Genomic DNA, 15594 nt, shown 5'->3' on the forward strand with positions numbered 1-15594 from the left:
CACCAGGGGTGAGTTTATGGAACCACAGGTGCTGGGGAAAGTATTGGGAAACCAATGGCTTAGGTGTTGTAGCCAAAAGAATCACTCCTCCCCACCCCTTTTCCTTCTTTTACCAACCAGATAATGTTAAGTTCTTACCCCAGACTACTATTTGTACAGAAGGGGATAAGCAGTTTAAATGAAAAACCCCAAAGTTTTGTAATGTGAGTGGAATCCTTTATTTTCATTACAAACAAACAAACAAAAATGTGCATGATAAAGACTGGTTCCTTTTAGTGCCTTCAGGGTAGTGGCTTTTTTTAAAAAAGGCAACCCAGTGGAGGGAGAGAGATTCTCCCCTCCTTGTTTTTATTTCCCTTGCTGTGATGTGGGTTTTCTGTCATCGTGACAAGTGTAAGGAAAAATGGCTTGCAGTCTGGAATTACGACGAAGATAATGCCTTGATCCGACTGTCAGAGAGAGAGAGAGAGAGATTAATTCTCCCGAGCAGAAGCTGGCTGTGTGTTACAGAGACTTCACACCTGTGGGAAGGATGGAACACATCCAGGGTTGGGGCATGAGATTTTTATGGCACAGCAAGCCGTGGCAGAGAGACGTGCTCTGGTTCATGTCCCAATGTGAAGGCTTCACACATCAGAGAGGCAGTGGTGGTGCAGTGGTTAGAGTGTTGAACTAGGACCTGGGAGACACCCGGGGACAAATCCCCATCTGGCCACATGAAGCTGACTGGGTGTGACCTTGGAGCCACTCGCTGCCTCTCTACCTCACTGGGTTGTTGTGGGGATTAAAGGGGGGGGGTCTTTCAAGGTACTGGAAAACTCTAAATGTATACCTGTTTGCAATCTGGATCTCCCAGCTCTGTAACTTGATATTAATGGGCAAACTGACAGCCCATGTCTGAGAGGGTTGAATGAGGGTTATAGCAGCCTCTGAGGACACAAGCAATTTATGGAACGATAACTTTGTTAAAAAAATTAAAGTTCATTACATCACATTAGATATAAAAGTTGTGTTTATACAAGAAACCTATTGCTCCAATGAACTCAAGGTGGCATTGCACACACACTGCCGGAGGAACAGGAGTGTGGAGGGAGCGGACTGCCCCCGGCACCACTATTCCGGGAGGGAGCCATCGTGGCGCCCCCCCCCGGACATGTGCCATGCACCCCCCTGCACGCACCGGGCGCCATGCTCCACAGGCAGCGCATCACACCCCCAGAACGCGTGCCACGCCCCTGGGATGCACGCCACGCCCTGCAACAGTGTGTCACACCCCCTGGGGGGTGTCACACCCCCCTGGGGCTCCAGCCACGCCTCCACCTGCTCTCTGCCCCCAGTAGCGGAGCATGCAGCCTTGCCACTGTACACACACACACACACGGTAGCCAGGGTTCTGGGCGTTCCTGGCTTGCTTTCTGCTGGGCTCCTCCTGAACTCAGGGCAAGCATGCAATTATATGGTAGCCTCTCCTCCACTCCCTGGAGTGTCTGCCATGAACCATCGCTGCTGTTGTGCTTCTTTGCAGGAGGAGCAGAAACTGGAATCAAGATGGGGGTTGCCGGAAGAGGGAGGGGTGGGTGAAATGGGTATGCTGCAGCAGGAGCATTGAGGAGGGGTGTGCTGCCAAGGGGGTGGCAGACCCCGCCCTACAAGGAGTGCGTGGCAGCAAGTTTTGACCCCTGCATGCAGTTTTATGCAGACTTTCCCCAAAGGTTGTGCACATTCCTCCGGCTAAAGAATCTGCAGCATGAAATCTGTCGAACTGCAAATTTTGAAGGCGGTTCACTTTGCATTAAAATGTGAACTTTAGGAGACTTAAGAACAGAAGAAAATCCTGTCGGATCAGGCCAAAGGGGGCCCCATCTAGTCCAGCATCTTGTTCTTGCAGTGGTCAAGCAGATGCAGCAGTGGGAATCTCACAAGCACAACCTGAGCACAAGACCCCGCATGGCTCTTTGTGGCTTCCAGCACAGCTGTGTCTGACTGTGGAGACAGAACATCCCTCATGCCTGGTAGCCTTATCTTCCATGGATTTGTCTGATTTTCTTTTACAGCCATGACCGCCTCCTGTGGGACAGAGTTCCATAGTTTAGTTATGCACTGTGTGAATAAGTTACAGGTAGGTAGCTGTGTTGGTCTGCCGTAGTCGAAACAAAATAAATAAATAAATAAAATTCCTTCCAGTAGCACCTTAGAGTTTGGATTTGATATCCCGCTTTATCACTACCCGAAGGAGTCCCAAAGTGGCTAACATTCTCCTTTCCCTTCCTCCCCCACAACAAACACCCTGTGAGGTGAGTGGGGCTGAGAGACTTCAGAGAAGTGTGACTGGCCCAAGGTCACCCAGCAGCTGCATGTGGAGGAGCGGGGAAGCGAACCCCGTTCACCAGATTACGAGTCCACTGCTCTTAACCACTACACCACACTGGCTCTGTGGTATTACTCAGAAGGGTGGTGGGAATGGGTGATTGGCTGATAGGTGTGGTAAACCTGTTGACAACTGTTAATGACTGCAATTGGTCTTACAGGGAAAAGCAAGGGCTGAGATGGCTAAAAAAATTATCATGTATAATGAGATACGAATCCAATGATTCGCCAATTCCCACCACCCTTCTGAGTAATACCCCTCCCTACCCTCACTATATATAAGGATCTGGTGACTTCTGTTTTAGTGTACCTGAAGAAGTGTGCATGTACACGAAAGCTCATACCAATAACTAACTGAGTTGGTCTCTAAGGTGCTACTCTAAGGAGACGCAGGTGGTGCTGTGGGTTAAACCACAGAGCCTAGGACTTGCCAATCAGAAGGTCGGCAGTTCGAATCCCCGCAAAGGGGTGAGCTCCCGTTGCTCGGTCCCTGCTCCTGCCAACCTAGCAGTTCGAAAGCACGTCCAAGTGCAAGTAGATCAATAGGTACCGCTCCAGCAGGAAGGTAAACAGCGTTTCCATGCGTTGCTCTGGTTCGCCAGAAGCGCCTTAGTCATGCTGGCCACATGACCTGGAAGCTGTACGCTGGCTCCCTTGGCCAATAAAGCGAGATGAGTGCGCAACCCCAGAGTCGGCGGCGACTGGACCTAATGGTCAGGGATCCCTTTACCTTTAAGGTGCTACTGGAAGGAATTTTTTTTATTTTGTATGAATAAGGACTTTCTTTTACCCATCCTGTATCTCTGAACATTCAGCTTCATTGGGTCGCAGACCTATGGCACAGATATGTCTCTGGCTAAGAGAAGGTGGAGGGTGGCTTAGATTTCACCAGTGCCCTCCTGTAAGAAAAGTTGCACAGAAGGGCAAATTGCTGAGGAGGAACCTAGTAAGGGCCCCTGGAACCAGGGACAGCAGGCTGCCACAACTGCTTCTGTCCAGAATTGCCCTAGAATTTCTGCTCTGCTCTGAGAAAATTGCACGTTTGTAGATGTCCCTTGGCAAACCTTCCTCCTTCTGGGTGCTGGATTTAGCCTGAGTGGAAGGGGCGAATCTCCCACATCACACTGACCACAGCCAGGCCTTGTAATTTCCACCCTTGCATGGAAATTTAGGCCTGCTCCCTTCTTGAAGATGAAGCTGAACTGATTTAACAATTTGCACAAATCTGGATTCCTCCTTCGAGGGCATGAGCCCAGGACAGCCTGTTCTTTGGACAGCTGGCAAATCTTGAGAAAGCTCTGTTTAGGGTATTGCCTCTAGAACCTGTTATGGAAAGAGCTCTAGATTTTGTCAAGTGGAAGCCCGGACCTCTGAACATCTGCAAAGTGTCTTCTGTCAAAGCCCCATAGGGCAAACACACAGTGAGACACAATTTAAACTGGTGCCTTCCTGGTTCATGCATAGGCTGCAACCCTAAGCCCAGTTACCTGGCCACACTGAATTCAATGGAACTTACTGCACTTCACTGAGTGGATGGGGTTAGGATTGCATTGAGTGGGGTTTGTGAAAATACTATCTCATGTTTAACCTCAGTCTCCAAGTAGTGAGAAGATCCAGGCGTTAGTTTCCTTGGCATGAAGACTATTTACCAGGTTTTGGTTTCCTTAGTATGAAGATCAATGGATACTGAGGGATCTTTAGGATATATAGTTTTATTTACACATCTATACAACCTGAGCTTAGGCTGAGGGGAGGGTGTTCACAGCACCAGCACCCCAGCAGACCTTGCTTCTCCTTTAGGTTTTCAGCGGAGCCCCAAGTCACAGCTTCGAGGTTCAGCACAGAGCAAGACATGCCTCTGTCTCCCCACCTTCCAACATCAGCCAAAACACCCCTCACTCTTCTCCCTCCTAAGATGAGGTGCCATCCAGCCCCGTTGAGGTGGGAAAAATCCCACCCACTTATCTTGATGGTGACCTCTTTGGACATGTACAAGACGGTACTTAACTGGCAATCCAAGACCATTCCCTTAACAAAGGAACTGGTTTGGCTGGTTTCCTCATATAGATTCTACCCCACATAAACAGGATCACAGATTTGGAAGGGACCTGCGGATACCATGCAGACTGACCCGCCCCCCTCAAATCTATAACAATACCTTTGCATGGTATACATATGAAAACTGTTTTGGATGCCTTGGCAGAAAGATAAGTGCAATCAATCAATAATAAATTTCATTCAACCTGTTGTCACCCCTGCTCTATGAAGCCATGCAAGTTTGAGTGTGTGTGTGTGTGTGTGTGTGTGTGTGTGTGTGAGTTTAGAGAAAAAAGAATTAAGAGGCAAGATGATAGAAATTCATAAAATTATGTGCGGGGTGGAGAAAGTGGATAGAGAAATGTTTTTCTCCCTCTCTCATAACACTCGTGGGCATTAAATTAAACAAACGTTGGAAGATTCAGGACAGATAAAGTCCTTCACCATGCAGTTAAACCCACAGGAGGCAGTCACGCCCACCAACTTGAACGCCTTTAAAATAGGACTGGATAGATTCATGGAGAAGAGGGCTGTCTATGGCTCCTAGCCACAGTGGCTATGCTCTTGTCTCCACAGTCAGAGAGAGCAGTACGTGAACGCTGGAAGCCACAGGAGGGGAGATTTGCTCCTGGGTCCTGCTTGTGGCTTTTCCACTGGGGCATCTGGTGGGCCACCATGAGAAGAAGATGCTGGATTAGATGGGGCCTTTGGCCTGACCCAGCAGGCTCTTCCTATGTTCTTATATCTGGGGTGGTGTTTGCAGGCTGCTTTCTCTGGCCAGCAACGTTTGGCAGGGAAGCAGGCTTTTGCAGCAAGCTTTAGCTCCGGTGGATGGCTTTTGCTCATGCCTTTTACACTGGTCCCTGCAGATCAGCACCTGAATTATTCAGAGCACACACTGCTAGTACTACCCGCAGTGTGATGGAAAGCGCACAGAGCTCAAGGCCAACCGGGGGGGGGGGCACACTGCTGCCTGTAGCTTTCCACAGCCCCTTCTGCTTTCAGCTATATTGGGTAGACAATTCGTTGCACAATCCCTACTTCCCAAAGGCAGTTGGAGGTTTCAAGCAGCCTCTTCCAATCTCTGAAAACCTCCTTCTTGTGGGGTAACTACTTATTTACAGACTTGGGGCTGCCACCCTTGCTTGTGATGCCACCCTCTGCCTGCCCACCTACCCCCCAACAACCCCTTCCCTCCTCCTTTACAGCTTACCCAACCCCCAACCCCATGCCTCACATGTCCTTCAAGCTCCCATCATGTCCTTGCAGCTCCTCTATGTCCTTCCACCCCTGCTTAATTCAAATCACTCTTTAAAAACCTGCCTTCTCTCTTCCGCCCCATTCCCTGAGTTCATGCAACCTCTTTCGGGGGGGGGGGGTTTAAATCTTGTGAAACAAATAAACAAGCACAAATCCAGGACTGAGATGTGGTACTACAGATTCTCCAATGGGGGCTGCATGATGACAGCCTTCCATATTTATGTACTTAGGAAGGTACAGCAGCCGAGCAGATGGGGGCAGGCAGCACTTACAGAGGGCCAGTCCTTTTAAAGCTGCACCACTTCCTCAAAACAAAAACAAAACCCAGTGTCCTTGGACAACCCCCCTCCACTAGTTTTAAGATCATTCGACACGCCCCCAAACCTCTGCAATGCACTAGACCAAGGGTAGCCAATATGTTGTCCTCCATATGCTGCTGGACTACAGCAACCATCATCCCTAACCACTGGCCATGCTAAGGGGGGCTGATGGGAAGTGTAGTCCACCTAACACCTGGAAGGCACTGCACTGGTCACCCCAATCTAGATGGGAGAAAACAGCTTCCTGTGTTCCTCAACTTTGGGAATTGGGAAGGGATTGTGCAGAGAGTAGTGCCTTTGAGCGTGTACAAAGAGTCTTCCCTACCCCTGAACGAGTGACTCATTCCTCTGGAATTAAAGGAAATTACACCCTATACTGTATAAATCTACATAAGCTGTGTCCTTTGTAGCTAGGAGTGCCTTTAACCAGCTATGGCTGCTTCTGGGCAGGCATTTGGTAACATCTGCACTGTTGCAATGTGCTCAGTGTGGGGCTACCCTTGGGTCTGGTTCTGAGGCTCCAGTGACTGCAGTGTGCGGTGGCCAGATTTCTAGTGGGGTCACCCGGCCGACCATGTGTGGCCCCCTTGTTGAGGCATCTGCACTGGCTGCCCATCTGCTACTGGGTCAGGGTCAAGGCCCTTGTATTAATTTACAAAGCCCTGGACAACTTGGGTCCAGGGTACCTAAGACCCTTATATCCCAGCTTGATCACTCAGATCATCAGCAGGAGCATCGTAGTCGTTACCTCAATTGGTGAGGCTAATTTGACAACCACAAGAAACCAAGCCTTTGGTGTCTATCAGCCCAGTCCTGTGGAACACTCTGTCACAACAACAACAACAACAACAACAACAACAACAACAACAATTTATTTATACCCCACTCATCTGGCTGGGTTTCCCCAGCCACTCTGGGCGGCTCCCAACAGAATATTAAAAACGATAAAACATCAAACATTAAAAACTTCCCTAAACAGGGCTGCCTTCAGATGTCTTCTAAAAGTCAGATAGCTGTTTATTTCCTTGACATCTGATGGGAGGGCATTCCACAGGGTGGGCGCCACTAACGAGAAGACCCTCTGCCTGGTTTCCTGCAACCTCACATCTCGCAGGGAAGGAACCGCCAGAAGGCCCCGAGTGTCCTGGACCACTAGACATTCAGCAGTTGCCAACTTTGATGCCAACATTTAAACACCTTTTGGAAATGGTTATAATTGGCTGTAACTTACGTCTGTTGTGTGTGTGTGTGTGTGTGTGTGTGTGTGTCTATATATATATATATATATATATATATATATATATATATATATGCTTTCGTAGATTTTCACGGGTACAGGAATGCAGGTTTTGGTGTCTTCGGGTGTCTTCCCGTGTAAGAGTTGGGGTGTCTAGGCGACGTTTCGACGAGGTCTCACTCGTCATCTCGAGATGACGAGTGAGACCTCGTCGAAACGTCGCCTAGACACCCCAACTCTTACACGGGAAGACACCCGAAGACACCAAAACCTGCATATATATATATATATATGATTTTAATTGCATGGTTTTTTGTTTGGATATTTACAGCATAGCATTATATGAATATTTTTATAAATGAATGAATGAATGAATGGAACCACTTTTGTGTTGGCCTGCACCTCTTGTTTTAGTTAGAAGATATGCCCAGGGTTTGTGTGGGTGTGGGTGTGCATGCATCTGACTGTGAGCACATCATCAAGTGGTTGTAAGGTTTTGTTTTCTGGCTTTCCTCACACAATACAAAAAAATCTGTGAATGCTTGGATGTGGCTGATTCATCCAAACAGCTGTCTCCATCCCCGCCCACCTTTTTATTCATCTTTTGCCTATCCACAGTGAGATCCAGGGAGCTCCTGAAGCTGCAAAATGAATGGAGGCCACATCCCTTTGTTTATGAAGTGGGGAGGGGTGGGATGGGGAGAACGGAGACCCCGACCCCTCAACCAGTGAAAAATTTGTCCTTTGCTCTGAAACTGAGAGGCTCTCTCCAGACCAGGCACAAGATGCAACCTATAATCAGGGCTTGGGTGGTGACTAATCTCCATCCACTCTGAAAATGTCCAATTATTAACAGATGAGGGTGATAATACATCAGAGTAGTGTTGATTTGGTTTGTTTTATTTAAAAAGGTCATCCAGCTGCAATGTACAGGCAGCCTTTGACTGTTCCCTTAATTTTTAAAATAAAACAACAACATGTGCTCTCTCGTCTGCATCCCTTTTGACTGCAGCAAGGAGGAAGGTGCCTCATTGACATGATTTGGTGGGTCTGAAAGAAATAATTCTAGACAGCTGCAAAAGGCCTGTGTGAGGCAGCCTACTGCCTTCTGTCTTCCTGGGGAATTATTTTTGGGACTTGGGATGGCCTGGCAGGGTGTGGTCTGTTTGTGGGGAAAGCTCATGGAATGGATCCTCCTCTCCTTTCCACCCACCAACCTATTACCTAACCTTTCAGTTTTTCTGTTTTGCTATATGCAGGACATCAGGAGTGTGAGGGGAGGAATTTGGTTAAGGACACAGCTGAATGCCAGCCTTTTTTATCTTGTTGGCATCCAACTGTCTTGAGAAGCGATGGAGTGTGTCTCTGGGAGTGAAGCCAAACTGCTGTGTTAGCAGCAACCAAGTGACCTACCAGGGGCACAAGTCTGGGCAGCATGTCTGGAGGTCCTGGGCTGCGCAGACAACAAGACCCTCCTTTTGGCCACACTGATGTGGTGCAAAGGAAAGCAGAGCAAGATGTTTGGCACCAGCTTGGCACCTGCCGGAAGGCGGCATACAAGGCGCCATCTTGGGGACTCTGCTCCAGATTTCATCATCATCATCATCATCATCATCATCATCATATATTATTTATACCCCGCCCATCTGGCTGGGCTTCCCCCGCCACTCTGGGTGGCTTCCAACAAAATATTAAAATACTGTAATGCATCAAACATTAAAAGCTTCCCTTCTCCTTAGCCTTTTCTTCTCCCAAAGATGTCCTGCAAAGCAGCAGAGGTTGAGGACCAGAGTTTTCCTTCTCCTTCTCCCTTCCCAGGTGGACGATCTCCATCCACCTGTCTCCAAATTTTGTGATGAGGCTGAAAGAGGGCATGCAGCAGAGCCAGGGAGGTGTGTAGCCTGGAAAGATTTCTCAAGGGCCAGCCAGATAGAGATTCCCCACTGCTGGTTTCGGGAAAATCACACCAAATGTGAGGTATATCATACAGAGAAGCAACTGCTACCTTCCCTCCTGGGAAGGTTCAGCAGGGCTCTTAGCAGCCTCCCATTATCATTTCACGCAGGTTCGTGCCTCACACAGCGCCACCAAACACCAACTCACCGCTTGCTGCCTGAGCACCTTATCTCAAGGTTTTAAGCTGGGCCTGCTTCCCACAAGCTCATCTCCCCCACCTCAGTTGTTTTTGTTGAAGCACGGTGCGCAGCCCAGCAGGTGCCAGGAGCTGCCTCGCACAGGAACACTCCCTGGCACCAGCGGTAACTATTCTCTGTGAACTCTTCATTTCCAAGAGTACTTTCCAAAGATAATCTTCTCCACTGCATTCAGCAGGTGCGGTCTGGGGGCGAAGGGTGGGGTGGAGAGGTAATAACAGTCTTGCCAGAGGGTACTTCCAAAATGGTGCACATTGAAGAATGTAAGAACACAGGAAGAGCCCTGAGGCTGGATCAGGCCAATGGTCCATCAAGTCCAGCATCCTCTTCTTCAGTGTGGCCAGCCAGGTGTGTCAATGGGAAACCCACACGCAGAACCTGAGTGTAGAAGCAATCTCCCCTCCTGTGTTTTCTAACAGCTAGTATATCTCTGTCAATTTCTGTCTATTGGTGAGGGAGTCCACCTCCACAAACAAAATCCTTTTTTTAGAAAAATGGGGCGGGGTGTGTTTGTGTTGAAACCCCACCACCGAGGCTGCTGTGTTCTATATCTGCCACTCTCAGCCACTTCACAGATGCCACGATGCCTCGCCCCCTCGGTTTTCCTTCCGGCAATCTGCTCTCACCAGTTGCCAATTAATTGCATATTGGTGTCTGCTCTCTTCCAGCAGTCTCGATAAACACAAGGAAGGCAGAATTTGAACAAACTCAGTCCTGACTGCTGCGGGGAGGGGGGGTGGGGTCTGTTGGCAGGCAGAATGAAAATCTGTCATTGTCTCAGGCATGTTATCTGCTTGCTTTTGAAAGCAGACTTGTGGGGAAGGGGGTGGGCAGGAGTGCTTTGCTGTTTCACTCCAGAGATGGTAAAAGATGCTGAGACCCAAGTGTTGCTGTGTTCTTTTCTTCTTCTTCTAAAGTGTTTGATATGATACTATATTCTTTATTGTCCTTGTCCCATACAGAACAACGAAATTGAAAAATCTACATAAAACACTCAAAACCCAACAAGCCTGTTATCCCAGCTATCCCAGCCTGGTTAGCCCCCTAAAAACTCTGATACCCCATTTTAAAATACAGTGGTACCTCGGGTTAAGTACTTAATTCGTTCCAGAGGTCTGTTCTTAACCTGAAAGTGTTCTTAACCTGAAGTACCACTTTAGCTAATGGGGCCTCCTGCTGCTGCTGTGCTGCCAGAGCACGATTTCTGTTCTCATCTTGAAGCAAAGTTCTTAACTTGAAGCACTATTTCTGGGTTAGCAGAGTCTGTAACCTGAAGCGTATGTAACCTGAAGCGTATGTAACCCGAGGTACCACTGTACAATATACTCCCATAGAGACTCCTTACACTGCGTTTAAAACCAAAATCACATTTTGATAGAAACTGTTTCTCAGGCAGCTAGTCCTGGTCTTTATAACCCTGGACCTTCTTCCAGAAGACAGAAGCTGGAAGAGATCATTTCCGGGGTGAGCACTATCCTGCACAATCTCTGCAGCTTTCTTATGACATCCGGAAGCATAGATTTGATCCAAGGTGGGAAGAGTGCACCCAATTATTCAGGGTGGAAAAAGGCTTTTGTTGCTGGACTGCCCTTCAAGTCAAACACACACACACACACACATGTATGCCAATTCTGTTTGTTTCAGAACATGTGTTTGTTCTGAAGGACTTCTTTGTGCAGTGTGAAAAAATGTTGGAAGATTAAGGACAGATAAAGTCCTTCAGCATGCAGCACGTAGTTAAACTATGGAACTCACTACCACAAGAGGCAGTGATGGCCACATACTTGGACAGCTTTAAAAGAGGACTGGAAAGTCGGTAGAGCATGAGACTCTTAATCTTGGGGCCATGGGTTCGAGCTCCACGTTGGGCAAAAGGAGGTTGGACTAGATGACCCCCATGGTCCCTCCCAACTCCACAGTTCTATGATTATTTTAAGCACCTGTAAGCATTGCCTCCCCCTCCCTGATTTGCTCTGGCAATAATTGAGTCCCCAAATACTGTATTTTCTAACAAGGCTAATGGACAATACAGTGCAGGCTATTGGCAACCAACCTCAGACCATCAGATTTAGACAGAGCTTGCCTTGCAGCCTGGCGCTTCTAAGGCAAAGCGTGGAAGCCTCTAAGGAGCCACAGACCTGCCAATCTGTCTGTGCTGGGGAAGAAGGCTAGTTTAAGAGGGGATGCTGTATAATCTGTCTGAAATCTGCCCTTCAGGACCTGAGAAAGCCACAGCCGCTCTGCTTGGGTCAGGTTTTTTGCCTCCTCCCCAGTAGTGACATCCCTTCATGGAGAGAACATACTATCTTGCTAATAAGGTATCTTGCACCCTAGGCTGGGCTTTGGCAGATGTGGCAGCCGGTTTAGACACGACTTTGCACAGTGGCCTCTGGATAACAAAATCTGTTTGAACTTGGCCCTGTAGACCACCGGAAACCAGGTCAAAGCCAAGAGAAGGGCGTCTCTAAGCATCTCCAAAAACCCTCTCCATCCAGACTTTGCTGTTGCTCAAACCGCTGGGAAAGCAGAAAAAGAGTCTATTCGGTGTGCAATCAGTTCGGCGCGAGGGGAAGCCGCACCGTAGTTTTGAGTACATGCACGATCTGTTCTCTCCTCCTATTTCCCGATTCCCAAAGGAAGGGAAGCGAGGAGGAGGGCGGGCCGGCAGCGCAAGCGAGGGGACGGGCCGGGCCGGGTCGGGCTCGCCTTTGTCTCCTCCCTTCCCGCGGAACGAGCCAGCCGAGGGAAGGAGGCTGGATTGCGCCCGGGCTGAGTCCGCCTTTGCTGCTGCTGCTAGGTCGAACCCCCGGGAGGATTGGGGCCTGGAACAGAAGGAAGAGGAGCAGCGCCCGCTCCACTCCACTCCCCGAGCCGAGGCAGGCTGGGGAGCGATGGTGGCCAGCGCCAGACGCTGCTCTGTGGGGCTTTCAGCGTGGCGCCTCCTTCTCCGAGGAGACCCGCAAGTGGCGGAGACGGCTGCCAAGGTAGGGGCGCTGCGACACGGCCGGATCAAATGAACGCCCGCCTCGTTTGTTCGTGAGCAAGCCCCTCGGGGGTTCTGGTTGCAAGCGCGATTCAGAGCTTGTGATGGGGAGATGGCTCAGCGGCGATCGTGCGCTTCCTTCCATCGGGAATCAGGCCCAGGGAAGGCGGCGGCGCTGGCTCTGCCCGGCGGCAAGTCGTCCTGGCAGCAAGCTCTCTTGCACGCGGGCGGCGGGGGGGGGGGGACCTTGCTCCAGAGTAAGTGGGCGTTGGCGTGCTAGAATCAGGTGCGGGCTTGCTCGGGAGCAACAACCGGTACAGCGCTGGATGGCGCGCTTGGCAGCGGGGGCAGATGTTGCACGCGCTTCCTCCTGAGGGAACACTCCCGCTCCGTGGGATGCAGCGGGGTGGTCGCCTACTCCTGAGTAAACGTAGTTCCTGGAGTGGTTGTTTGTGACATGGGGCAGGGCAGGGTTTAGGTTTGATGAGGCCCTGAGCCCCTGAAGTTAATGGGGCCCTTTATATGTCCAGCTGTCCTTTGTCAACAACGAATGGTCCCTGTTTTTGGTGTTGAATATATGCTATATGGTAATTGATGGACCTAATAGGTATCTCAAGCCGTTTGCACGTAACAAAATATGTATTTTATCAAAGTAATTGTTGAACTGAAATACAATTAAGAAGAGGTATATTAATAGTGAAATTGGGGGGGGGGGGAGTGGGGCCCTAAGCTATAGCTTGTTTAGCTTATACGTAAATCCAGCACTGGAATGGCTCATGGGGTCTCTTTTATATCCTCACAACAATCCAGTGAGGTAGCCCGCCCCCTCAAATCAGCCCCAGCCCACTGTTAGCTCCTTGTTTGAGCAGTAATAGCATATTTGCATAGCTCAACATTTAACACCAGACTTCTCCAACGTGGTTCCCTCCAGATGTTTCAGACTATGGCTGTGTTCATATCCTCTTATTTCATTTCCCCTCCATCTCTCTACCTCTCAATTCTTGCACTATAGCTTAGCTTTCTCTAGGACATAGAAGCATCTTTTTGTAATGCCTGCCAAATAATGTGCAAGTTTAGTTCACTTTGAGCCAGTGGTGGTGCAATGGTTAAAGGGCTGGACTAGGACTAGGAGGTTGAAGACCCCACTCAGGCCTGGAGCTCACTGGGTGACCTTGGCCCAGGCACTGCCTTCCAGACTGACCCCCCCTCTCAGTCTTAGAAGAAACTGATATATGAAAGCTAGGAGCTGAATGGCACCTTAAACCTAGGTTGTTGTGCACAGCAACGGAATGTCTAGGCGTCGTTTTTTATAACAAGAATACTAAGCTGAAAATGAATGAACTGCAGCTAGAATCTTATGTTCATTTTTCACATGGTCTAGTCCTCACCTGAAGAATGCAAAAAACAAAGTCATGCTTCCCCTCCCAACCGCCCCCCTAATATTCTTAAGAGTGTCTCTTCTCCATTCTTCAGAGAATGGCTGGAAGTGGGGAGGCAGAAAAAAAATCATCTTTCTTTCCACTCTGCAGACAAGCCCTGGATTCTCCCTAAAAACTCCTTTCCCTCATATAAATAGATATTTTGGGCTCAGCAATTAACATATTAAAGGCCTATGCAACTGATGGCAGAGACACCACCTTGAGTGTCCTGCAATGATCCCACTCCAAAATTTGTTTTGATTTTAAGCATCACTGTGAGAGTCTGAGGTAGACAACACTTTAACATGCACTACTTAAACCAGTGATGGCCAAACTTGGCCCTCCAGCTGTTTTGGGACTACAACTCCCATCATCCCTAGCTAACAGGACCAGTGGTCAGAGATGATGGGAACTGTAGTCCCAAAACAGCTGGAGGGCCAAGTTTGGCCATCACTGACTTAAACCGTCAAAAACTAACTGGCTTGTATATTTCAAATTAAAAACACATTATATATTAAAAGTACATCAAACAAGGCAACTAAAACCTAAACAAAACATGTTGGGTTAAAAATAAAAGAAAGTTTTCAGGCCCCCAATCCATGCACGTTTTACTTGTGAGGAAGCCCCATTGAACTTGGTTGGGATTTACTTCTGAGTAACAGTGGCAATTTTAATCTGAAATCTTAGGCGCAGTATTGCACCCAGAGCTCAGAAACTGCTCGCATTTATGAAATTCCCTGTCGCAAAACATGCCTCGAACAATGGGAGTTTTAAACACTGCCTACCTCAGAGTTGTTGTGAGGGTTTAAAGATGGGGAGACAGAGAACTATGTTCACTATCTTGAGCTCCTTGGAAGAAAAGGTGGGATATAAGTGCAATAAACAACCAAATAGATTTCTGTATTGTTTGCAAATGGATATTTTTCCGGAAGCAAATCACACAGAGTGATAAACTTGCACAGTATTCCAGTGGCGTTCAGAAAGTGGGTTTCACGTCACGTGTAAGCTTCAAATCTAACTTTGGAAATGAACAGGGAAACATCTGGAAAATGGAGGAAACTACCATGTGAATTCAGCTTGTGACTCCCACAGACCCCAGCCAGCATGCAGGCTGAGGAAGGCTGCTCTAGCCATTACACCCCACTGCTTATTTTACTTGCATCCAGTGCAAGGAGTTCTATGCAGGCTGTTTGGGAGCTGAGGCTGGAATGCAGTTTTGGAAAAAGGAAAGAACTTCCCTGTGTTTGAAGCTGCTGCTGGTTATTCTTTGGCCATCCTCCCTCGGTGACTTTCTTTGTAAATTGCCAAACTGGGATTGGCAAGGGTTCAAATCCCCACTTAGCTATGATGCTAAATGGGCCAACCTCACAGGGTTGATGGGTGGATAAAAGTGGGGTTCGAGAAGCACGCATGCTGCCCTGATAGGGTATATCATTTTAGGGGAATGAAATGCAATTTTTGCTAATTTCTTAAGTGATTAGTCTTAACAATATATTTTTGGGTGTGAGAAATTCAAATCTGCTATTATTTTTGTGATTGGACAACATTTACGGTAACTTGGCAAGTCTACGTCTGATGAGGAAACACATAAAATGCTTTCAGAAAACCAAATAATTTTTATTTTACCACCTGAAAATTTCATTTCATTTCACTTTTAATTAGTATACTGCCTTTCTATATTACTATACACAAGGCAGTTTACAAGCTGAAGAAATACCAAAGATCACACACCTTATAACAATCTGATTCAATACAAAAAGCCATAATAGCATAACTTTAAAATAAACAATGTATCAAAAAAGTAATATTCAATAATCCA

The 15594-nt window shown here is 48.1% G+C and overlaps 1 protein-coding gene across 16 annotated transcripts in view; it reads left to right on the plus strand.

The window, feature by feature from the left end:
• DAB2IP (DAB2 interacting protein) overlaps window positions 1-15594 on the plus strand; it is a 310440-nt gene that overhangs the window by 186766 nt on the left and 108080 nt on the right. For 2 of the 16 annotated variants that reach the window (XM_083485769.1, XM_083485768.1), the window contains exon 1: window positions 12083-12358. The exons of 11 other annotated variants lie outside the window; for them this stretch is intronic. The gene's annotated coding sequence lies outside the window, so the exon portion shown is untranslated. Of the gene's footprint in view, window positions 1-12081; window positions 12359-15594 lie in introns of those variants that run through there. 3 more of the 16 variants (XM_083485763.1, XM_083485767.1, XM_083485766.1) reach the window with 2 other exon arrangements.

This window comes from Podarcis liolepis (genome assembly GCF_965112155.1).
Source record: "Podarcis liolepis genome assembly, chromosome: Z".
NCBI classification, from domain to species: domain Eukaryota; kingdom Metazoa; phylum Chordata; class Lepidosauria; order Squamata; family Lacertidae; genus Podarcis; species Podarcis liolepis.